The sequence below is a fragment of the Poecilia reticulata genome, chromosome 11 (genome assembly GCF_904066995.2).
Source record: "Poecilia reticulata chromosome 11, P_reticulata-male-v2, whole genome shotgun sequence".
Classification (NCBI taxonomy): domain Eukaryota; kingdom Metazoa; phylum Chordata; class Actinopteri; order Cyprinodontiformes; family Poeciliidae; genus Poecilia; species Poecilia reticulata.
The window spans coordinates 27,051,647-27,077,455 of NC_088840.1; the positions used below are offsets into that span (position 1 = coordinate 27,051,647).

A 25,809-nucleotide genomic window follows, 5' to 3' on the forward strand; every position below is an offset into this window, starting at 1 on the left:
AATATCCCAATAAAACAGGTTCAGGTTTGTCAGGTAGTGCAGTACTCTTGCAGGGTGCTGTATTTTTCATAACTCAGTGTTTGAAGCTGTAACTTTCCCTGCAGCCATATCTCAGCCTCCAGCTTCATTGCCAGTCATGCAACGAAACAGAAGCAGCAGAGAAAACGGGCTGGTTTTGTGATTTCTGAGACGCCTGCAGAGCTAATGGAAGAATGTTTCTAAACTTAATGGACACTCTCCTCAACCCAGACCTTTAGCAAAGGTCAAACTTATCTTTAAACTACTTTAATTAGGCCACATTCATTTATTCCCTCTGAATTGGATTACTGTAATTCATTACGGGTTGGTATGGTGCAGCTGATACCGCGGCGTTGGCTCTGTCAGAACCTGCAGCTTCACTGGAACATGCCTGCTCTCCATGTCTGGAGCAGGATTAATTACACACACCTGCTGATTACCTACCAGCGCTTTAATGGCCTCTCAGACCCGGCTGAGACGCGGCTCTTTCTCTCATTCCAGGTTGGACTCGGAAGCTGATTGCTTTAGTTTGGGCTTTAATGGTTTTCAGAGGTTCTGACAAGAAGATTTGAATTGTGGTCTAATCAGGCCTTTTTAGTTACAGCTGCAGCAGTCCAGAGGAATCTCCTCCAAATTAGGCTTTGTCAGTGTTTTAATCACATCTAGAAACATGGATCCACTAACTGCTTTGCTCAGATTACATTTGGCCTCCTGATTATTTGTCTTCATTATGGCTGCCGAGGGGATAATCAGCGTTTGCATGCCGTTTCTCCAAACTTAGTGGATTAAAATGTGGAATCCTTTTCTACAAGGCAGTGTTTTAGTTTCACTCTTGGGGACTTGGATACTTTTAAATGTAGTTTAATTCTCAATGTGGAGTAGCTCGTAATTTGGTTCATGGCAGCCTTTTGGTCAACTGCTATTTCCTTAAATAAATGGTCCTGACTGATAGCAAAGAACATCCTGGAAAAATACAACCAACCAAACAAACAAACGCATGAGTCTAACGCTGGGGAGGGAAATGGGAAATGGTTGGTGTTTTTTTTACCAAAGAGAAATCCATAAACCGCTAAAATCTGACTCTTCTCCATTTTTTAAAAACATTTTGCAGAGAAGGAAGTTGTGCTCTTGGTTTCTTCTCAGGTTTTTGTGTCATTTCCCTCAGGAGTTCTTGGTGCAGCGCCACCACAGGCGAGGAGGGGAACAGGTTTTTCAAAGGATTTGGTTTGTTTGACAGTGAACCACAGCAGCTGAAATGTAACAAGTGCTGCAGTTTTGGTCCCAATCGAACCAAGTCTACTGGACTATCAGGTAGATAAACACCCTAAAGGCGACATAATCCATTTTCTTTCTGCATGTAGAGATGTATGAGACATGCAGATAACATATTGTGATAAACTGGACTTGATTTCACCATTTTCCACAGAGAAGCCGAAGATCTGGATCTTTAATTTTATAATTTAAAGAAAACACTCTCATGTGACATGATTTTCCTCCTGTGTAGAATATCCATCATACTGAGATGTAAAAACCGCACGTTGACAGGATGACTGGTTTCTAAAAGGCAGGTGACCCAGTGGAAGAGCCAGGTAGAGAAAATGTTGCATTATGGGCCGTTTGTGGCAGTTTGCCGGCTGTTAGGCTCGGAGCGAGTGTGTGGCAGCTCAGACACTAATTTGTGGCCCAGCAGTTAGAAAGATGACTGGAAAAACCCACTGAGACTCGCTGAAGGTGTTATTGTGGCTCCACACGGATAACATCACTGTTTAGATTGTCTTTCTAGCTGTAGGTGTGTTTTGGTTTGGATCATTATGGCCCAGGCAGAACATTATCCGCACATTATGTGACAGAACAGTTTGTTCTGTGCTCTGCATGTTGATGTAACAGTGCAAATGTAGCATTATATAGTTTTATTTATGTGCTGCTGCTGCTGCTGCTGATAAATATATTAGATTTAATTAAAGCACCATTGTTTTGCATCCTAATCATCCACTTTGGTTGAAAGGAGACATTTTAGCTTCCAGTCTGTGATAATATTTAGTCAAAACAACAGAATTACAGTTCCAGTTAAATCTTCTGAGTGTTTTCAGGTGGAGTAGGTTGGATAAGTTCATCACTTTGTGTTTCTCTTTCCTTATTTTTGCTCTGGTTCCTGTTCTGTTTAGTCATCCTTTGTGATTCTTGTGTCATTTCTGGTCAGTAATGTTTCCAGGAGAAGCTCTTACTCACCCAGCCAAGCTTTGACACACATCTGGTTCTTATTCCAATGAGTCGAACCCATAATTTACATTTTTGTTGGGTTCTTTTTGTCCTTCGTATGATTTCTGTTGTTTCCTTGTTCATTTGGTTAACATTGTTTTTGTCCTTCTGCTTTTAAGTTCTTATTTGCATTTTACCCACATCTTGTGTTTGGGTGCTTCAGCTCCACTTTACAAAATGGTTGTAAATACACAAATTAACCTTTAAACTCCTTGAGCTTCTTCACGTGAACTATATATACTATATACATATATTATAATCTGTCACATGAAATCCAAATGTTTGTGAGGAAAGTTTTAAAAGGTTTAACATGGCGCTGCTGTATAAGGGGAATGCAGCACAGCTGTTTTACAGACTTGTCCAAAAATTAGCATTTTAAATGTAATCCAGAATGTTACATGGGAGAAAAACAAAGTTAAATTTGGAAGGTTTTTGAAGACTTGTGTTTTCTTTTGCCAGCAAAACAACACAGATATACAATTTCTTGTTGCAATTTAAGACTAACTGCCTCCACATTCGCTCCAGAAGTTAAACACTGAATATTTTTGTGTTTTTTCTGTCCTTGCTCAGATTCAATGGACGGAGGCGGATACAACCTGGACAAGTCTTCACTCAGGTGAGACAATGCACACATTCACGCCCTCTGGTTCCCCTCAGGTTGATGTTTCTAGACGGTGGGAGGAGGCCAGATTACCTGGACAGACGGGCAGCAACATGTGCCAAATTCAGCAGGAAATTGGAAAACCTTTCCTTCCTCTTTGTTCCTTTTCTGCAGTGAAACCTGAAGAATATTAGAATCTGCTGTTCCCAGAAAAAGTACAAGCTGACCTCCTCCTGTAAAAAAAACCTTGACACTTTTTAAAAACCTTTTCCAGACTGCAGTGAATGTGTGTTTGACTGGTAGAATTACTTTAAAATATGGTTTTTACCCACTTCTTTTTTCTTTTCAGCACTCATTCTCCCTGAAAAGACGGGGGCTGAAATACCTGAGCAGATAGTTGATGGAGCTGTAAGGAGCAGAAATGCCTGAGAACGTCGGGTCGCTGTCAGCTCCGGCTTCCTGTCGAGGTAAGGTCTCTCCCATTCCGCTCGAATCGCTGCGCCGCACTTCCTTACATCCCGAAGGAAACAAAGCTACAAGCGTAAACGTGCTCGGATAAGAACCTGTTTATTAAATCACAGTATATCCCCCTGTTGCACCTCTTGCTCTTATATAAGCCAAAATGGAAAACAGTGCGGTTGGAGTGGTTAATTTGTATTCTTCCCAAACACCTCTTTAACATTTTAAAGCTCTGGCTCACAGTCAGAAATGATAGATGCTGTAGGGATATAATGTATTAGATCTTCTCATCTATCTTGTTTGGTCGAGCCATCAAGTTCTGCGAATGGTAAATAAATCTCATTTATTTTGAAGCATCAAATATCTTAAAGAATACTAATCTCTGTAAGTATAAAACATGACTGCTCCCTCAGAGTCGGCCCACTCCTTTATTTACAGTTCTAGCATATAAATTATGCTGTGATGGAGGTCATTAATTCTCATCCTCTGTGCAGGATTTAACGCGTCCTGGCAGGTGGTTTTTGCATGTTTGGAATAAAAAAAAACATGATTTGGATTAAAAATAATTTTGCATCTGCTTGTGAAACGTCCACTGGTTCCAAAGAGTAGAGAAAAGGAGCCAAGTTCAATTATATTTTGATGTATTAATCTGTCAAAATCGATCTAACCTTGAGAGATCTCCATCACACACTTAAATAAGAAATTAGATTCTTGTATAGAGTTCAGGAATTAATTTAATATGGAACCGGTCAAAGACAATTAAGATCCAAAAGATGATTAAAGAACGATCACCAAGAGCTAAAAATCATGAAAATCAAGACAAACTAAGTATAGATCCTGTCCTGTCCAGTTTGGTGATCCACAAGGCTTTGTTTTGGGGCCATTATAGATTTTGCTGCATCTTCTCCCTCTTGGTCCCTTACTGTATGATATTTACTATTATTGCTCTGCAAATGATATCCAGTTAATCATAAAAAATCTTTAGTGTGTTTTGTAGAATTTGTCAATATAAATATGGGAAAATACATAAAGAGAAGAGAGAAATATCCCCCAAAAAACTTCACATTTTAGCATCTAAATGACGTTTCATAAATGCACAGTTTACCTGGATTAAATTAAAAAACATCCATAACTTCATCTGCTTCTCTGCAGCCAATCAGAGGTGAAGTTGTAGTTATTTAAGAGCTTCTCCAGTCATAAAAATTATATTTTTCCAAGCTCATATTCTTTAGACCAGAGAGAACCCAGCAGAGTGAACTGTTCATTAAAAAGGAGAAAACACTCACACTGTAACCAGGCCTGTTTCCACAATTAAATCAGCTGTTAAAGGTTAAAGGTCATATCTAAGATGCTTATGTGCTCCACAAAGCTGAAAGGATATCCATATTTGTCTCATTTTCTTCCTCTCAGCTGTAGTTGTTCCCTCAGTTGCTGGTAATGATGTGAAATCAATACCTTGATTTTTCTGCAGCTTCTCTGCACCGATGCATTCCGCTGATTTTTATTAACTCGGCTTATTAATGTAGAACACATCATGAAGCGTGGAGCTGCACCGCTGTCTCCAGGGAATATTAATTATGGATACTGGTTTATGTATCAGTACTGCTGCAGATGCCTACAGCCTGCTGTTCTCAGCTTCAGCAGAGAGGAGAATTTATTCGTATAAAGATGGGAAAATACAGAGCGAGGTGAGAGATGCACGAAAAGGTGAAAAACAACAACAATAGTGGAGAACTGGAGAGGGTGTGAAAATCCCAAAAAAACATGATGGAGCAAAAGGGAATGTATAATACGTACATTTTAGATGAAATGCAGAACAAATAAAAGATAAAGCAGCTCAATATTTCAGAGGCGTTCCCTGACAGCGATGGTTCTGTTGACGGGAGGTTTTCACATTAATAAGTTTAAACTTTGGGGCTTGAAGGTGAAAACATTAAACAGTTTGTTTTGTTTTTCACCACAGCAGATCTATGTTTAAAAGTTGAATCAAAAGTACTTTGATTTAGATTTTCTGAAACTCTTTAAAATCTCTTCGGGGGTTTGTTTTTGTTTTTTGTTTTTCTCTCAGATTTTTGTTCAGTTTTCTTTGGTTTCTGTCTCTTTGAAGAGTTTGGATTATCTCTGCTGTCATTCTCCTTCATTAAAGTGGAAAGCAGGAGCAGGGCACATCATCATGTGTCTTCTTCTGCTTCTTGAAACAAAGTGGAGCTTGTTTCCAGGCCCGGATGGACTCCGCCAGGCTGCCGGTTGTCTTTCATCCTGTTTGTTGTGTTTGTGAGTTGGATCTCAGACTGCGTGTTGGAGAGGAGGAGTTCTGGTTTGGGGATTGTCAGGTTTTATATTTACTTTTTGCACATAATGTGAGTCTGTTGTGTCTTCAGCTGGCATAAAGTGGTTAGAGGTCAATTCTGCAGATCTGAGGCAGATCAACTGGTTCTCAACTGGAAAACCACAGCAGGTTGGAGGTCAGGTTTCGCCTCCAGTGGAGGAGTTTGAAGGTGTTTTTCCACAGATTTGCAACATTTGTAACATTTTGAGCTGCTGTGGTTTGCTTTCACGCTGCACTGTGTTAAACAATCCAAACTCTTGGAAGAACCTGTTCCCCTCCTCGCCTGTGGTGGCGCTGCACCAAGAACCACTGAAGGAAATGATATGAAAACCTCTGAAGAAGACATGAAGCACAACTTCCTTTTTTGTGAATTAAAATAATGGAGAGGCCTCAGATTTTCCCAGTTGTAGGATTTATCTTTTGTCTTTGGTAAAATACAATGAGACATTTCTTCTTTTTGAGCTAGACTTGTGTGTTTGTTTTGGTCTTATTTACCCAGAATGCCCTGCACTACAGTTCACCTTGATGTCCTGTGCATAATTCTTCAACACACTATCAAGTTTGTTAAATAAATTAAGTTGTTTTCTCTTTAAATTTCCAACATCAGATCCAGTAAATGACTAAAAAAATGAGTCAACAGCAGAATAAACGGAGTGGCATTATTTTCAAAATGCATCACACGCTGCTGATATCCCCAGTTGCATTTTCCTAGCAAATGTTGCTCCATGTAAGAAGAAATAAACAAGCTTCCCAATGATGCAAGATTCGAATATCACGAAGCATTATTACAACACAGAAGTAATGAATGTGCTGCTCTTTGTCTCATTTTTTTGTTTTGTTACCAGAAAGCAGAAAAACATATCGGCGTATAAAAGCATGGCTGCCACTGTCAGCCAGTCTTCAGGTCTGAGTGAGCTCACGGCTCTCAGCAGACAGAGGAGGTGGTTTCTATTCAGAGTAAACTCAGCGGCCGACCCGAGCAGAGTGCTGCCACTGCTCTGTTTTAAGTGGCGTTATGTGAAAGCCTGGCCAGATTTTTACCAAGAATGTTTTGTTTACGGACCGTCATGCATGAAGCTGTGAATTGAGTCGTCGGTCTGAAAGCCTGCTGAGTTTTCCTTTGTTCACGTCTGAATTCTCTTTTACCTCCAGTAAGTTTTTTGTTTTTTCCCTTCAGCCTGACTTGTTTCACTCTGTTTCCACTATAACTATCCTGTTCCTGTTTCTTCATTTGAGCCCTGCTGTGTGTTGAATAATTAGTCTGTATATTTTAAGTCCCTTTTCTCTAGTTATGAAACTCACTAGATGAGTTTGTATGAATAACTATTCTTAATCGGCTTAATCTGATTTAGATGGTACACTGGCTGGACGAAACAAATGTAAAAAAAAAGTAATTATCTTCTATTTGATAATCACTGCATGGGTGATTATCTGTGGTAACAAGTTAATTAACCCCAACTGATGTAATGATTATCTTCTCATGAATAAAGCATTAAAACATCCAATGAGATTGAAGAAACTACTAAAAAACTGTAATGAAAGTGAGGAGCCGTTGTTTTCTCTGGGACGTTTGGTGAAATCCAGTCGAGTCAAAACAACTGCAGAATTCAGGAATGTGTTTAATACACTAAACACTAAATCTTACCAAGTATTTTTGGTCTAGTGTTTTGTACTTAAAAGCAAATATCTGGAATTAAACAACAACAAGGGTTCTCAACAAAAACAAAAACAAACAAAAAAAAAAACATTTACATGCACGACAACAAGGTTTAATCAGAAATATAAAACTGTACTGCTGTCTGTGAAAAAGTAGATTTAAAATAAAGGACATCTTAGATCAGTGGCTCTTAACCTTTTTTGAGGTACCGAACCCACCAGCTTCATATGCGGATTCACTGAACCCTTCTGTAGTGATAAATAAAATATGATTTTTTTCCTCAAATTCAAGACATATGAGTGACCCAACTAGTCTTCTTAAAAGGTAGAGTCTCTGAGAACAGTTCTTCAAAATATAGTCAGTGTTTCCAGCAAAGTTGAGCCGATTGTTCATGAACAAACCAAGGTATTTAAAATTTGCCACAGTTTCAACAGGTTGGCCATCGAGAGAAATTGTAACTACTTTAAGGTCTTTAGATCATTTAATTAGCTCTACATTCTTAAGAGAATGAAAACTTAATAATAAATAATAAAGACTTTGCCGTATTCTGATTTAGGAATGTAATTATATTAGTTGTGTTACCACCCCCACGCCACTAGAGGCAGCAGCAACCCCGAAAAGATGCGACTTAGGAGCAGATTTAGAAGTACACCGAAAACTACAGAATTTGGTAAAAACTGTGAACTTTGCTGAAGTAAATAAAGACACAAGTTCAAATCCATGCTGAGAGTGGAGCTCCTTCAATCAGGGCTCCTCCGCAGCTCTGATTGGCTAAGCAATGTAACGTGATCCTCTGATTGGCTAAGCAATGTAACGTGATCCTCTGATCCTCTGATTGGCTAAGCAATGTAACGTGATCCTCTGATTGGCTAAGCAATGTAACGTGATCCTCTGATTGGCTAAGCAATGTAACGTGATCCTCTGATTGGCTAAGCAATGTAACGTGATCCTCTGCAGCAAAGCGGGGCGTCATCAAGACAAAGTGTGTCTTTACCTCCGCGGTCGGCAGAGGCTCTGCCGAACCCCTGAGACCGACTCACCGAACCCCTGGGGTTTGATTGAACCCAGGTTAAGAACCACTGTCTTAGATTATAGGGTAGCAGATCTGACTCAAACAAATGCGTTAAACACGTGTGCTAATAGATATTAGTAACTCAGGACCACACTGTATCCCTACAAACTCAGCAGGTGTGAATTAAAGTCATCTGTCTCCCCTCTGCTCTCATTTGCCGACAATAATTACAGCAAGTGTTTATAATTACCTTGACAAAGATGAAGTGAAGGATCAGCTACACCTTTAAAAACGTTATTCACCGGGGAAACCTCCTCCAGCAGCACATGTTTCCCATCATGCACGGCCTGCTTCACATCCATTCACACCTGCTTCCTGTGAGCTCTGCTCCCAGCTGGCTGCTGGGACACGCAGCCAGTTAAGATGCACCTCTGGCTAACAGCTGAGGGAGACGACGACCTTGATACGTCGGCCTGCATTACTCCAGCGCTGCGTTACCAGCAAAGAGTGCAGTATCTCCATTACAGAATCACACCTGTTTACAAGTCCCAGCTCCGGCGGAGATAAATGAAATCAATACTCCGGCTCCTGTGCAATTTCTGCGGCGCTCTGTGGTCTTCAAGTTTATATCATCGCGCATCTTTGCAGCCCAAAGCTGATTATGAAGCAGGGTGCAGATCTGCTTACTTGAAAGATAAGTAATTATACGTAACAGAGTGCGGTGTTGGTGGAGTGGAGATAATGTAAGCCTGTAATAGTTACAGTAAACAGAGACAATCAATGCGTGTCATAATGTTGGTTATGGCGGGGAGGAGCTTCACAGGAAGCTCTTTGTCTTCATTTTGCTGAGGCGCCAGAAGAATCAACAGAACCGCAGGAGTTTTACTGTCGTTCTGCGTTGGCCTGACATGAATCATGGGGTGGCTGAGATTGTTGGGTTATTTTTACTCCGACCTGGAGTTATTCTAAAGGATTTAAACGTTTCAACTACAGGTGATTCTGGACCAGGAGGAGTGAACCTGCAGTCAGAGACTTGATGCAATCTGCTGGGCTTCTTTAGACTCAACTTTTTACTACTTTAAATAACTAACTGAGCATAATGAAGATCAACTGGAATGTACAGAATGTGTGATTGAACTGAAAAGAGTTTTTGCAAAGTGCCTTGAGACGACATTTTGTGAATTGGTGCTGCATGATTACACAGAATAAATCAGATTTATTATAAATTTCTACTCTCTTAAAACAAATGTGTTGATTTTCAATGCTGGCTTTGCACCAGATTTAAGCTAGTTTTTTTTTATTGGTATTGTGTAGTTACGAAGTCGGTCTGTTGTGACCCATTAACAATAAAATACAATTTTCTACAAGACTTTAATATTTCCAATCAAATTATCACTTTTTAAACATGTTTTGTCAATAAAGTACCTGTATACACATTTACTGTGGTAATACATAACTGATGTGTGTAAAGGAACACAATTACTGTGATAAATAATTTGATTGCAATGACTGTGTTGAATTGTTAGTGGAGGAAATGTGTGAAATTGAGTCGTCCTGATATAAACACATTATTGTTTTAGGTTTTGACTCAATTGAAGTTGATATTAATACATCGGTTTTAAGCTGTTAGTTCTCAGCAGGTACAGTATGTGTTGATGATGAACTATAATGTGCAAAGAAAATAAAATCCTCAACATAAGAGGAAATATTGACCCCTGCGTGGCTTTGTGATCAGCCTCCTGGCTGTTTTACTTATTAATGCACTCTAAAAAGTGTTTTTTGGGCTTAAGTTCATCTTATGGACTTATTTACATTTATTTAACTTAATTCTTTTGCTTTTGCTATGCCAACTTACTTTTTTGTGTTAATTTAACTCAAAACTTACACTAAATAGTTGAATCAACTTAATTGAATTGCTTCTATAGGTAAAAAGCAATTCAATTAAGTTTAACCAACTTAATTTAAGTTTAACCAATTCAACATATTCTAATCATCCAACTCAATTTGTTAATTTTATTTAACAAATGTATTAAGTATGTTTAAGATAACAGATTTAAGTCACTCTTACTCAAATCATTTATTTTTTTCTAATAAACATTTAAAATCTCTTTGTCTTAATTCTACAGAAAGTCAACTCAAACTTTTAAGTAGTTCCAAACTAAATATTTTGGAAAACTCTTTTTACAGTGTCCTCTAAATATACTCTAATTTAAAAGTTACAAATCTTTTCCTTAAAGGACCTTTTTGCTTTGACTTTACTTGAAATAATTAAGTTCAATATTTGTATCCCACGTCTGACCATGACTCAAGCTGACCAGGGACAGATTCCCCGTGACTGTGGCTCTGTGGGTAGAGTAGTTGTCTTGTGATCGGAAGGTTGTAGGTTCAATTCCAGCTTCCTCCTGCCAATATGGATATTGATGTGTGAATGTGACTCTTATGTGAGGTCACTGCCTTAAATCTGGTATTTAAATCTTAATACATTTGTTTAAAAAATTAACAAATTGAGTTGGATGATTAGAATATATTGAATTGGTTAAACTTAATAAATTAAGCTGGATAAACTTAATTGAATTGCTTGTTACCCATAGAAGCGATTCAATTAAGTTGGTTCAACTTTTTCATTTTAGAGTGTGCTCTCCTTGGTCAGCCTGGCTGTTGCCGTGGGCGACCACCTGTTGGTGCGTCACTGTGGCTGTGGAAAACTTGACCAGTTGTTTCCAGTTAAGACCATGGTTCCAGAACTGGACTTGTTTAGTACAGGGACCCGTCTGATTAAAAAAAAAAAACTTCCTGGAGAAACTTCAGCAGTCTCATTTGTTGGAGACAGAACACAGCTCTCAACACAAACCCGCCCTCATCAGACCCAAACTAGAACAGCTATCTGACTAAATAAAGTACAGAACATTCTGGTGGTCGGGAACGGAGACGAGGCTAAAATATTTATCTTTTAATCAAGCAAATTCTGTGCTGACACCCCAACTTTGAGGAGCCACAAAGTTTGTAGAAAGCGCTTTTTAGTTGTCAGTTTTATGGCGTATAATTGGTCATGGATAAAGATCAGCAACCGCACACTTCCACACTCTGTGTTCTTGGAACGACTTTCACAGGAAGATTTAAAAACAAACTATAAATCACCATGGCGCACATTTCTGTATCCATAATTCTAATGATGATACGGAGAGGCTGTTTTCAGTTGTGCCACAGCAAAGCACTCGACGGGAGACAGATGCACAAGAAGCGGCCTAATGAGACGACAAGCAGCATCTGAAGCCCATAAGCACTTCTCTTAGATTGCATTTCCCTCTTATGTTGTGTCAGAAGCAGCAGGCTCCCGCTGATTGGAGATAACAGCGGCGGAGCTGCCGTAAGAATGTCTTATAAGGTAGATTTAACTCGAAAAGAGGAGAAACATAAACACTTTTCTCTGGAACCTCCTGTCCTCTGGGCTTCCTTGTTAGCTGCTGGCTCTGTGTGGTCATGTTACAGCGGCGCTGCGGCGCTGAGCACCGGGAATATGTAAAATTGTCAAGATAGCGGCGCTCCAGTGCAGATGGGACAGGTTTGTGTGCAGATCTAGCACATGTAGTTGTGAACGCTTCTCCTGAGAGCTGACACTGCTGCCAACATGTTTTGATAATACAATTAAGCTGTCTTGCAGTAGTGGTTTCTGAAATGGTCGCGCTGACAGGATGTATTTATAAAAAGTCGGCTGAATTGGACACATTTTGATGGTAATTTGTTGGAGATAAAAAGCTCTAAATTACTCACTGGATTTTCTGACAGGTGGCTTTGACTTAAAAGACTGTTTAGGAATACATTTTTCTCTCTAAATGCCTTCAAACGACCATTTTCCTCCTGAAAAACATGTCACTTATGAATATTGTAGGCTGCCTCTCATGTACAGTTCACCATCCTGAACATTATCGCCTCCTATCATGTGTATCCCCTCTGCTGGTAATCTAAACACATTTCAGAGAGGGACACCACGTGTAAACATTTTAATGCTTCATTTGATTCATTTCCCATATTACAAAATTTAGGCCAAGATATACTAGGTTGTGTTGGTTGCAAACATCCCACCTGTTTTGTTTGAGCATCATTAGCTGCGTTTCCATTGACCATATAATTGTGGAAATGGGAAGTAAAAAAAAGAATTTCCTTATTGGAAACACGGCAATTTCGCTAAGACTCTTATTTTTTGGTAAAATGTTTGCACTAGGATGAAGTGATTTTTTAATTTTTTTGGCTATTGTGAAATTAGTGTATTTCTTAAAATGCAATGGAAACATTTTTAGTATCACATGAGTCACATTCTGGTGGAAAAGATGAAGAAGACGACAGTATGATGATGAAGGCTTGGCATGTTTGTTTTTAATGATTTATCTCTTGAACAAGCTTAATTAATGTCAACACACAGTTGTGAAATTGTGTGTTTTTGACATTAGTGGAATATCAACAAAGTTTTTCTCACATTTGTAAATCACAGCTACTCTACGGTTTGTAGTTCAGCTCACATTAAATCTGGTTTCATCTCCTCCACCTCTGATTCTCTGTGTTTGTTGGATGGTTTCATCCCTCCGTCCCTTTTCTAATTCTGGCCAGATCTCTGTGTTTCCTCCTCACTGTGACTTTCTCTGCCAGAGTTAATTGTTTTCTGCCTCTTTTCCTCCTTTGTGTCGTCTGTTTGATGGAATCGGAGAAGCTCTCACTGTCTCTGCTGCAGGGAGGATTGGGATGGCAGGGATACGGATGGGAAGCCAGAGGCTGACTCCGTCTTCAACATACACACACGCACACACACACACACGCAGTCTGTGGAGATAACAGTGATGCATGTAGTTGGAAACATTCAAACATGCCTTTACAGACTCACACAAAGCGCAGCTTAGTGCTGCAGCCTGATGTTTGCTCTCTGATTGACCCTGAGACTCGGCTTGATAAACATGCATGATCAATGCGCTCACCTCCACCCGGACTTTAATCTGTTCTCCAAACGATGCTTCCTTCCCTGCAGTGCTGAGCCAGTTTTTCTATTTATGGAGAGGTGTTGAGCTGATGTGAGATGATCGGAAAGCGCCTCACTCCCGTTGTGAATCTCCTTGACGTGTGTGTGTGCACGCGTGGGCGTGTGTGTGTGTCCGCGCGTGTGCGTGTGTGTGCAGAAGCTGGCATGTTTACAAGTCAGCTTTTGGAATTGTCCAGGTGTGTTCGTGCATATGAGCTTGGTTTTAGGTTTGTGAAGGTGTTTGTGCTATTCTGTGTGTGTGTGTACATGCTTGCATTACGGATGGAGGGGACATCCACCAGAGCCAGCCTACCGAGAGCAGATGTGCTTCCAATAATGACTAAATAAAGATGCAGGGAAGCACCGCCAGCCAAACTAATCAACGCCTTGAAGTGAACAACTTTCCTGACAGAGACGAGTGTGAGGCTTCCAGTGTTTGTGACTGAACGGACACATCTGCTGGTGTTTAAGCCCCGTGTGTGTAATAAGAACAGACACACTCTCTGATATTACGTTTACTTCTGTTTGGCTACATTATCTGGTCTGTGAGTTAATAACACTCCGACATATGGTGTGTTTCCAGACTAAATGGTGGATTTGTGGCCAAACATTAGAACGGCATTAAGGTCGGATTACTGCATTGTGCAACTCTCAGCTTAACTTTTAGCTGCTGTGCACAGAACAGTTGATGCTCGACTGATTTACAAACTGTGTTTTGTTTCCACCGTTTGCCTCCTGTCCTCCAACAGCATCAGAATTAAATGAAAAAGCCGACGTCGTTCCTTCGCCCTGACGGCCCTCGTCTTGTTTTTTTGGCAACAACAACTTTCCAAAGTCTTTGAGAAGTTTCATTGAAAGCACCTGCTAATGCTGGCAAATATACAACCCCCTCCCCAACTGCTTTCTATTTAATAACTCTCATTGGGGGAAATTTGTCATCAATCCAAAGTGGCGTCAAAGAGATGAAAAGCATCCTGCACAAGTGTCTCTGGGAATTATTGATACAGTTTCAAAGATGCAATCAGGTAATTTGTTGCGACATTTTGTGGTTCAGTTGCCACAAAATGAATCTTGTGAGGATACTGTCTCATTGCATTTAATGACGCTGAGACAGAAGCAGCTTCAAAAGCCTGAAAGGCTTTTTGAGTGGAGTTAGGAACATGACCATCATCCAGGGGAACTAAAATTGTCTCCCATCCAACACACTACTTTATAAACTTCAATTAGATTCAAAAGTAAAATTGAGTCCATTTGGAGTCTCACTCAATTTGCAAATGATGCAAATGTAAAGTCCAGCCATGGAAAGAATCTACGATTCTGCAAAATGAAAATCAGCAACATTATGTATTCATGGACTGGGGAACACGTATGGAGTTGGTCTGGCCCATCTGCAGCCCACACATTTCCACAGTGAACTGACTAACTGAGCTCAAGTGTTTGACAATTCAGGAGTGAGAGATGCTGTCGAGAGAAAGATGGAGCACACCTTTACTGATTCAAGAGGATTATGGGAGGAAATCAAACCTGATTAATTAACTGATCATCCTCTGTGTGAGCAGGTCCTGCCCACTTACCCCAACAGAAAGCTAATGTGGAACGACATTAGCAATGACCTGACAGAAGTAGCTAATGCTGCCTGTCAATGTGGAAAAGGTTGAAGGTTATTCTGCAGAGGGAAACGGACATCTACTAACTACCTCAGAGGTGGACGTCCCAGAAAAATCAATCTGGGTTAAAGACATTAACTTTGCCGTTTAAGATTAGCATTTTAAAGGGAAAAGTTCATTACATGACAAATAGAGAAAAACTAACAAGTGCAGCTTGTTGTGAGCAGTTCAATCAGAAAGTTGCACCTGAGCAACTAAACAAACTTACTTCTGTTTTTCCACAATGAACTGCTTTATATGTGGGGAAGATTTTGCAAATTTGTAGTTGCAGTATTTTCCTCATCGCAACCTGAAAGCACGGTGGTGGATGCAGGGTGATCGTGGCTTGTTTACAGCCATGTGACCTGGACACCTTGCAGTCATCGTCTTCTGGATATGACCAAACTGAAGAGTCAGATGTGATTCCATCTGTCCAAACTGAAACATTAACTGGATAAAACACAGCAGCAAATTGACTGAAATAGAGAAAGATCAAAGTTTTGCAATGACCTAATTAAAGTCCAGACTTCGGTCAGATTGAAATGCTGTTAACACTGTGAATGTTGTCAGAGAGACAGTGTTGGAGAAGAAGCTGTCTCTGCAGTCAGTAGTTGCTGCAGACAGCGCTCTGTTGCACTGACCTGAAGGTAAGGCAGTTTGTGTCCAGGATGTGTGGGGTCTGCAGAGCTGTTTTAAGTCCTGAATGGAAGGAGAGGTCAGCCCTGATGATCCTCTCTGCAGACCTGATGGGTTGTTGTTGTTGGGTCTGATTTTTAGAATGAGCCGAGTTAAATGAAGAGGAAACATTTTAGGTGTTGCCTTCCATCACCGGTGGACATTTTAAGCACATTATTTATAAACCGATGACAAAATAACAGGGTGATAAAAGTTGCTGTAATTCAGTTGCTGGTTGACACACAGACTGTGATCATTATATTCAACACTTAGCTGCCGTTAGCCAGTCCGTCAGGACGTTTCTTTAACTCTCGGATGCCTGCTTGCTGAGTGTTTACTGTTATGACTCTGGGTCCAGATGGGTCCTGTAGAATCTGCACCAGTGGTTTTAAACGCTGAGCTGAGTTCTCCCAGTCGGGCTGTAGTTTGCATATGACACATATTTGGAGTTTTGCTTTTGGAGACGCTGTGTGGGCACAAGGTCACATTTTTCTGACTAGCCATAAAAACGCCTGACACCTGGGCTTGTTGAGTTTTTAGTACTGATGGGTTTTTGCTGCTCAGAAGATGGGGTGCACATCTTGACAAAAATAAAGCCTCTACAGTCCTATAAGTGTGGATCAGAATGCCTTCACTCTGCTCCTGTAATCTGCCAGCAAGTCTCCATAGAAATGTTGCCTTTATTCTAAAAAACAACATCCAAGTTAAGTAAAACGACTTTCTGGATAAATACAGTTCTGACTGCGAATGAAGAGATTAAAAGACTTCGACCTGCACAAAGAGAGAGAGAGAGAGAGACATAAGATCAGAGGAAAGATGGAGAGATAGAGGAAGGGCAGGGAGATTAAGAGACAGTATTATAGTTCCATTAAAGCTTTCTCTTTCATCAGTTTGCAGACTGAGCTTCTCTCTGTTCATGTTTCATATCGATTCTCCTCTTTCGTTTCTCAGAATTGAAACATTCCTGCAAGATTCTGAAGAACAAATGCCAGACACACGGGTAGAAATCTTTTCCTCAAAGAGAGTTTGTCTGCATCCAACATCTAGAACTGGATTGAAATCTTTAGTCGAGTTGATCGCAGGACCTGCAATTAAGTAATCACAATTAATCATGTTTTAATTCAAGCAACGGGAGGACAGAGGGACTGTGGGTTTTGTCTGCAGGAACTGCTTTGGTCTGTTGTGACGAAGAAAGACCAGAGCCAGAAAGTGAAGCTCTTGGTTTGCTGGTCCGTCTACGTTCCGACTCCAACCTACGGCCACGAGATGCAGATGGCGATCGAAAGATCGAAACAATGAATGCATAGATGGATTCCTCATCAGTGTCTGGCAGGAAGAGAAGTGCATGATGTCACACAAGTTCAGCTACAACAGTCTGGTGATGTAAATCTAGAAGAGAAGAATAAGCATTTGTGTGAAAAAACAAATTAGTGAAAGTGTGAAAGTGTGCCTTAAAGGAGCCAGTGAGCTATTGCCAGGAATGAGATGAAGGTGGGGAAGATAAAACAGAGAGGTATTTTGGGAGGTATGAAAGGAAAAACATGCCATTCTGGGATCTTTGTGTCTTTTTATCCCCTTAATGTCTTTAATTAAAGCCAACAGCATTGTTGCTGTGCTCCCTTGGAGTGTCATTAGCAAACCAAATCTCAGCTTGGAAACAAACTGATGGAGGAGGAAGAGTGAGGGTCAAAACTTCTGATGATGAGGGGAACGCAGCGTGAGAGGAAGGTACAGATGGGACGAGGGAATTCATCAAGGCCGAAGGAACGCTGGAAGTCGAGCTCGGCGAGATGAGTGGAGTTATTAAAGGTGAAAGAGAGCTGGAGGCCGGGACGGAGAGACGGACGCATGGGATGAGGATGATGGAATGGGACGAATAGACGGCTGGAAACGGGAGAGAGAGAGACAGAGGGCGAGAGAGGGAGAGAGGGAGGGAGGGGGAAGCTTGGCGGGGGGATTTGTGGATTTTAACTTCAAAAGGGCAAAGCTGGAGAGGAGACAGGCGGCCATGAAGAACGTATTAGCGAGCTAAATGTGTGGTTTTCCTGACACATGACCACATTACGCCAGCAGCACGTTTAATCAATCTGGTCTCCCTGCCGCTGCTGCAGACCTCCTCTCATATGGGAACGCCACCAACATCAGATGGATCGATGAAAGACGGGAAAACGGGCAAACTCTCAGATTCACACGTTTTTATACTTAGAAAATATAAAAAATATATAAATAAAATATAAATAGGCATGTCGCATACTTTACGTTCTAAATAAGGTCCTCATATTGATACAGAAAACCAATTAAAAGTCACAAACTACCCAACCTTTCACTTCCTGAGGTCTGTGCAGGAAGCATTCAGAGATCTCAGGGAAATTCTGCCATTTATAAATATTTTATTATGTTTGTTTTATCCTCCGTTATTATGCAAGCACACAGTTTTACTGTGTTATGCTTTGCTTAAAGCTCCAATAATATTCAGTTTATTACAATGACAACAGCCTATGGAAAGTTTATACCAGCAACATTATGATTGTTGAATTGATAATAAAAACGGATTAATCAAGTATAATTCATAGCAATCACTTTGATCCAGATGCGTTTGGGTTTGATCATTTCCCTGTGTTCCTTATGCTTCATCAAACTTGATGCTCCTAAACTGACAAAAAACATTTTACTGTCAAAATAAGAACAAGACATACCCTCCAAAATAAGAGCCTTCACTTTTTTCACAGCAGGTAATTGGTAATTATATGACTGGTTTAATCCAACCGCTGTTACACATGGGATCAGTGTGGCCCTTTATGATGAAGCTGAAAATTTCAAAACAAAAGCCTCAATATCCCTCTCAGCCTTTTCCTTTTTATTAGCCTCTAACTTAAAATAAGTATTTTAGCTATTTCTTCTCCCATGTTAGTTCATTGCACTGCCTTAGCCAAAATATTAGCAAAATATTAGCACTAGCATTAGCCTTTTTCCTAAAATAAGGATTTTAGCTATTTTTTATGTATTGGCTATGTTTAGCAGTGAATGGAGGAAATCAATGTAAAACAACATGCTAGTGATGCTCCACATGCTACTGACACCATTTAGGCTAACATTAGCATTTTGACTAATTTTAGCCAATACACTAATTTTAGAATACTGAATCTCCACATAGTGTTGAATACAGGTTAACTAAGCTTAGCATTGATGCTAACTTTTAGCATCAGAACCCCTGATTTGGTTCCAACTGATAGGCAAGCCCTGCTGAAATTTCTTCAGAAATTTTCTATTATTACCTGTTATTAATATGGTTTTAAGAGATGACAGTTTTTTTCTGGTAACAAACTTCCATGAAGTATAAATCAGATTTTTACTTTTGTGTTGAATGTTTGTTTTATAATACATTTACCACCAATGACAAAAAAAAAAGAAAAATCACTTTTCTGCCAAATTCCACCTGCACAATTCTTGTTGAGTAGTAAATAATGATGAGTAGTTTTTCAAAAGAGCAGAAGAAATGTTATGTTTTTTGAACAATAACAACATTTGTTGTTTATCTGTTGCTAGGAGATGAGTGCGTTTTCTGGTAGCGAAGAGCCACGAAGTAAACATCCGATTTTTACTTTTGCAAAATTTACTTAATGTAAATTTCTTGTATCTAAGCAGATAAGAAGTATTTAAAATATATTATGTTTTAGAAACAGTATTACTTGTTATTAATATGGTTTTAAGAGATGAGTGTTTTTTTTTCTGGCAACGAACCGCCGCGAAGTACAAATCAGATTTTTAACTTTTGTGTTTGATATATTCACCACCAATGACAAAAAAATAATAAAAAAATACATTTTCACTTTTCTGCCACATTAACTAACTGCACAATTCTTATTAGGTAGTAAGTAGTGTAGATAAGATGGACAGTATATCAAAAGAGCAGAGTTTTTTGAACAATAATATTTGTTAATCTGTTGCTAAGGGATGAGCGCGTTTTCTGGTAACAGATTTTGAATTCTGTGTATTAACATTAGCACAAACATTAGTAGTGCACTTCCTCTTTCCCTTGCCTTAAATAAGCTTCTTAACTCTTTTTTTATACATTAGCCATGTTTATCTCACTGAATGGAGGAAGTCAATTAAGACAACATGCTGATGCCCCACATGCCACTAGCAGCATTTAGAATTAGCATGTTGGCTAATTTTAGCTTATACACTAATTTTAACATACTGAATGGAGTATGTTAAGCATGTTGTGGCTCAACATGCTTGTTGTTACTCAACATGCTAGTGACTCTCCATATGCTACTGAGTATATTAGAGCTTACTTTAGCATTGATGCTAATTTAGCATCAGAACGATGGGTACCAACCGACGGGAACACTTTGGCGTTCGCTTCTTTGTGCATTTGAATTGATTTCTTTCATCTGTATTAGTCTGTTTTATCGTGGTTTGCTGTTCCTTTCCATTCTTAGTTCAGCCTCTTTCCTGCTAGTCTCTCTCCATCAGTTTCCCTGCTTTTCTTCTGCCACAGCTGTTCCACATTTTCTCTGATTAGTTCATCTGGTTCTCTGCGGTTTTGTATAAGTTCTCATTATATTATTAAAGTTCTCTGTTAAACCACAGTTTTTCTCTGCATTGTGGTTCCCTTTAACTGTAAACATGACGGAAAGCCTGATTTGAGCCTTTGAATCATAAGTTCAGGCTTCCAGAACCTTTTTGCATACAAACTGATAACCAGGAATGAGTTAGAATGATTATACAGTCGTCTCTTTCTGTTGTATGTTTGATTAGAAAGAGCCATGACAATTCAAAGCTTTGTCGTTCTAGAAGAAACAGATGCTAAACAGGTTTATGTCACAGCCATCATAAAGTCAAAAACATAATGTAAAAGAGGCTTTTGTTACCGATATGAAGAGCAGCGTTCTAATCAAAGGACCTAGATTAAGCGCGATAATAGCTGCCTGTCCTTGAAAATGAAAAGCTCTTCAAAAACATTATTAAGGACTTGTTTCAACGTAGCCATTTTTTGAGGGCCAGGTCCCCTTCTCTTTGTTCCCAATCAGGAGCCACTTAAATGAAGCACTTTGCACAGCGCATCACTGCATTTAACCATTGTCCCTGCTTATCAGACAATAAATCAGGCTGCAACAACACTGAGAGCTACTTCAGTTCCTGCCAGAACTTCTTTTCCAGGATTTAAAAAATTATGCAGACATTTACTTTAACCACTTCTCCAGCAGTTTTGGAAAAGTGTAGTACCTCAACTCTGAATGCAGCCGTACGTTGGGATGCTCGCTGCCTACTCAGAGTAAGCATTCTTTAAAAACTGCAACCACCGACAAAACCAGCTAAGCACCAGAAGCAATGGTTGGCCTAATTCGGTAAACATGATCTTAAGTTGGAAGTAATTCACTTTCTGTAAACTGGCACCAGGGGGCAGAAGTGGTGCTAATGCAGTGAGGTCTAAGGAAGAGGAAGGTGATAAAGTTACAGGCAGTTGCTGGAGACTCTGACGGTCAGAAAGCAATACCACAACACCTTTAGCTTCTGACGTCTCGCTTGGATGTTTTCATAAATGAAAAAACTGTAAACTGAAGAAGTTTGCTCAGTAATACGTCGTACCGATAGCAACTGCATTCGCCTTATAAGTGGTGTTTGTGTGCTTTGAAAATGTCTTGCTGTTATCATTTATAAAATAGATTTGAAGCATCTCTGTATTGGTTTCCTTTGTCTCTTTGTCCTCTAACCATCTTTTACATCCACTCTGCAAGATATACTCGTCTTCGGTTCTAATCTGCTTCTGTAAACATACACCACGGCTCTTCTACACAATTGTTGCCAATTTTTCAGATTGATGCACTTCACAGAAACGTAATCTCTACTCTTGTTTTCCATTTTGCATGGCTGTCTCTCAGTGCTGCTATCTTGTTTCATGCTTGTAAACTTTGAGATGAAACAGATATCAAAATAATATCTTTGTGAAGCAATTTGTGGAAGTTTTAAAAAAGCAACAAAGCAAAGATATAACTTGAAAACATTCTCTGATGTATATGTTTTTAGATCTGGTTCCATTGTGTTTTGCTACCAGCTGCAATATATTGTTAGTCTGGACTTTATCCACCGAGCTTTACTAATGTATTCACACCCTGATCAGATTTAGTTACAGATCGCATTCACCTTACAATGTCTTCTTCTCTCCCCATTCTTCTTCTCCTGTACAGAAACGATTGCGCCTCAGCAGATCCATGTGGTTCGGCTCATCATCAAAACAAGACGAGTCCAAACTGCAACAATCAATCAGATCCGCAAAGAGATCCGTTTCTGCACCTTCGAGGTCAGGTCAGCTAATATCTCTGCAGACCCCGCACATCCTGGACACAAACTCTTTAGACTTTTGCCTTCAGGTGCTACACTGCGTTGTTTGCAGCCTCCACAGAGACAGTTTTTTTCCACCTGTCTGTCTCTCTGATGAACACCAAACAATTTTGTTTTGTCTTTTACAAAAACAGTGACGCTTTACATATCTGCAAAAAGTTGAAGTTATATTCCCTGTTTGTGTGCAAGGACATGACAAAAAGCTAAATCTGAACTTTAATGTATTTATTTTATGTGTTAGAGCAACATAAAGTAGAGCATAATTGTAAAGTAGTATCAGATAAAAAAAGAGTAAATTGTCAGTTGATGGTAATCAGGATAAGCTGTAAAGCTAATAATCTCTGATGAATCAGTGCTTACGTAAATGCTCTTCTTTTTGGTTTTTGATCAATAAGTTTCTGTTTCCTTAAGAAAAATCTGACTGTTTTAATATTGTATGCTTAATTCATTGTGAAGTATGTAAACAAGACCACAATATAATTATTTTGTGATTTTAAAATCACATTTTTAGCCCAAAAAGTCTGGTTGGCATGACGATTTTGGCTGATAATATGTGGACTCCCATCACATCCTGGTTAAAATATAATACTACTTAAAAAAAACACTACAGTCAATTAAATGCTTTAGTCAAATATTATATTTTTATTTGACTCTTTTGTGTAAATGCTTGATCAAACAGAAACCCGTATGTACAAAACAAAACTTGCTTGGGCACAAAATTCTTAAAATAATTGTGGATCCTTCAGATTGCAGCGCACAACTTACAAAATAAAATGAAATTTTATCAACAAAAGCATGGACGGGGCATGAGAGAAAAATAATTGGCTGCTATAAGAAGAGATTGAAGCTGTGGGTGGGTTTTTGAAAAGAATGTACAGTGGCAGCCAGCTGTTAACAGCTGGACGTGTTTCAGGCCAGAATATAAAAGACGCCCGGCTGCTAGAGACTTATTACAATGAACGCCACACTACTGAGCTTTAAAAGGTCGGCTAGCAGCTATGCCTACCGTAGATACATCAAGGCTAATTAAAATATAATTAATATCTCTAAGACTGAGCTGACACAATAATTCAGGAGCTCCATCAGCTTTTCAAATGCAGCAGGGGAGATGTTGAACCAGCATACCTTCATTATCAGACAATAACCTTTTACAACTGGAACACACTTTTAGCAAAATTGTTGAATTATGGTTATTATCCTTCTGAAAATTGTGTCTGTGTTTGGCCACATTCAGGCCAGGACTTGGAGAAATCAGGACATTCTGACCTGTTGCTCTGTAGGGTAAGACGGTAGACCCAGTTTTCCAGAACTGGGGCGCAGATAGACCCAAAAATAGTGAAAAATACAAGCAGATTTGCATCAGCAGAGTCCCGGTGGCTTTGCACTGAGAGCCTTTGCATATGCCTGATTCTGCAGCCAGAGCAGGAAGTGGATTGTTTCATTATGACTCAAGCAGAGCTGCATGGTGATGTGCTGGTTGGTAAGCAGTTTCCCTCCAGAAACTAAAGCTGAGTTTTAAGTCTGAGCCCATTTGGACCTGTCCCTGTCAGTTTACATGTTTTCCCCCTGCAGGTGTGTCTTTCTGCTCCTCCACAAACACACCTGGCAATGCGAACGTTGCCTTGCTGCACCCTGACTTCAGCCTGAAAAGTCTGCAAAAACCCATGAGTGGAATCCAAAAGTTAATTAGATACTTGGGTCAAAGTTAATAACAGGATTCTGTCTGAAGTTTGTTCAGCAGAATATGAAATTATGTGATAAAATTCAAATTGTTACAAGGCCAGACGGTCGTTATTCTACAATTTTTAGCAGGTGGAAATGTAACCAGACTGAAACTCTCTTTTTAGAATTTACCAGATTTCTTAACAAATTATTGACTTTATATTTTTACTCACTTTTTCATTTGGATTTTCATCTTAATGCAGCTCAAACAATATTTGTCTGTATTTATATGTATTAATTTGAATGGACTTTGACTTATGGCTACTGTAATAAATTTTACTTGCCAGTTTTCATCCATCCATCTTCTTCCGCTTCATCCGGGGTCGGGTCGCGGGGTCAGCAGGGAGGCCCAGACTTCCCTCTCCCCAGCCACTTGTTCCAGCTCCTCTGGGGTAATCCCACGGCGTTCCCAGACCAGCCGGGAGACATCGTCCCTCCAGCGTGTCCTGGGTCTTCCCTGGGCCTCCTCCCAGTGGGACATGAACTCCTCACCAGGGAGGCGTCCAGGAGTCACTTCCACTGGCTCCTCTTGACGTGAAGGAGCAGCGGGTCGACTCTGAGTCGCTCCCGGATGGCCGAGCTTCTCTTAGGGAGAGCCAGACACCCTACAAAGAAAACTCTCTTGATCTTTCGCTCATGACCATAGATGAGGAAAGTAGATCGACTGGTAAATCAAGAACTTTGCCTTTTGACTCAGTTCTCTCCTCACCATGACAGACTGGGCTTAAAGGAGGAACCGGTTCTTCTTTAAACCCGCTTCACTGCAGAAAACAATTCAAACATTTTTAGCTGTAACATTGAGGTTCTGATCTTGACATGCAGACTGGATTGTTTTGAGCGTGGTGTGTGGATCGTGCCTTTGTGAGAACGTTCAACAGGTGGTAGCTGTTCCTTTAAGCGCTCTGGATGCTGACATCAGCAGGTAGCTGATGTCGGCCAGTGAAGCTCGGTGACCAGATGGCTGATGGGTGTTTGGGTTGTTTTTGTTGTTGTCCTGTGTAAAGGTGAATCTCTGCTCCAGTCTTTCACCCTCTAAAAGGTTTTCTGCTCTGTATTTACCTCCATCCATCCTCCCATCATGTCTGACCAGCTTCTCTTCCCCTGCTGAAGGAAAACATTCAGGCTGAAATCTGATAAACAGGGAACCAATGGAACCGTTTCAGACCCGGTTCTGATGTGATCGATCCATTTTCCTGATGTTGGTTTGATGGATTTTCAGGCTCACTGGGATTATAGTTTACTTTTTTAAATCAATCAATTAATCTTCCTAATTGAATGTTTATTAATTTAAATATTTTTGTACTCACCTTTTCAGAAAAAAACATTTTATATTATTGTTGTTATTAAGAAAATAAACATATTAAACATATCTTCACTTTGTCTTTTTAATATAATAAAGGCTGTTTCTTAAACTGCTGGTATTTGATACTTGGGGGGGAAAAACTCATCTTTCACTGGGTTTTGTTCTTGGGAAAATAAATGTACATCCTTTCTTGTAAGAGCGCTCCAGTACCTCTCTGCAGGTGTGCAACAACAGATAAAAGGATGCAGCTTATTTCATCATGTTCCATTGGTACACAGCCCTTTGTCTTTATGCTGGCTCCTGCCCTCTGCTGTGCTGCACTGCAGCTCTGCAAGGTTATTTTGTTTCTCATCTTATGGACCAGAGTTTAAAACTGGTTCATTTTCTCAAGGCGTTCTTGGGAATGCACAGTTAATTGAAGCCTGGCTGAGGGATACAGGACATCACCCTATCAGAAAATCAGCCTTTGGTCATCCTACCTCGTCTGAATGTTGGTACTTTGATACATGCAGTTATTAGCAGAAGGTCGCATCTGTTTATGGTCTCCATCCGTCTCCCGTTTCCAGGATTTACAGCTTTAATTTGTTTTTTAAAAGCACTTCGACGAGTTTTCCACACGAAAAGGTTGATTTGTAACCTTTAACATGAGGCGACCTCATATTGAGACCACATAATAACTCCGACCCCCAGGCACTAAGAGCGCAATTGCATGTTAACATCAGTTTAATGACCAATTTCTCACAGAGGGAGGCAGAGTTAGAGTCTTCTTCAG

At 39.9% G+C, this 25,809-nt stretch overlaps 1 long non-coding RNA gene across 1 annotated transcript; it reads left to right on the forward strand.

Annotated features, from left to right (window-relative positions):
- The first annotated feature begins 2,828 nt into the window (after positions 1-2,828).
- Positions 2,829-24,027, forward strand: LOC103472954 (uncharacterized). The gene is made up of 3 exons (XR_534948.2): positions 2,829-2,893; positions 3,228-3,345; positions 21,859-24,027. It is a non-coding gene; the product is annotated as an uncharacterized LOC103472954 (long non-coding RNA).
- Positions 24,028-25,809: the final 1,782 nt, after the last annotated feature.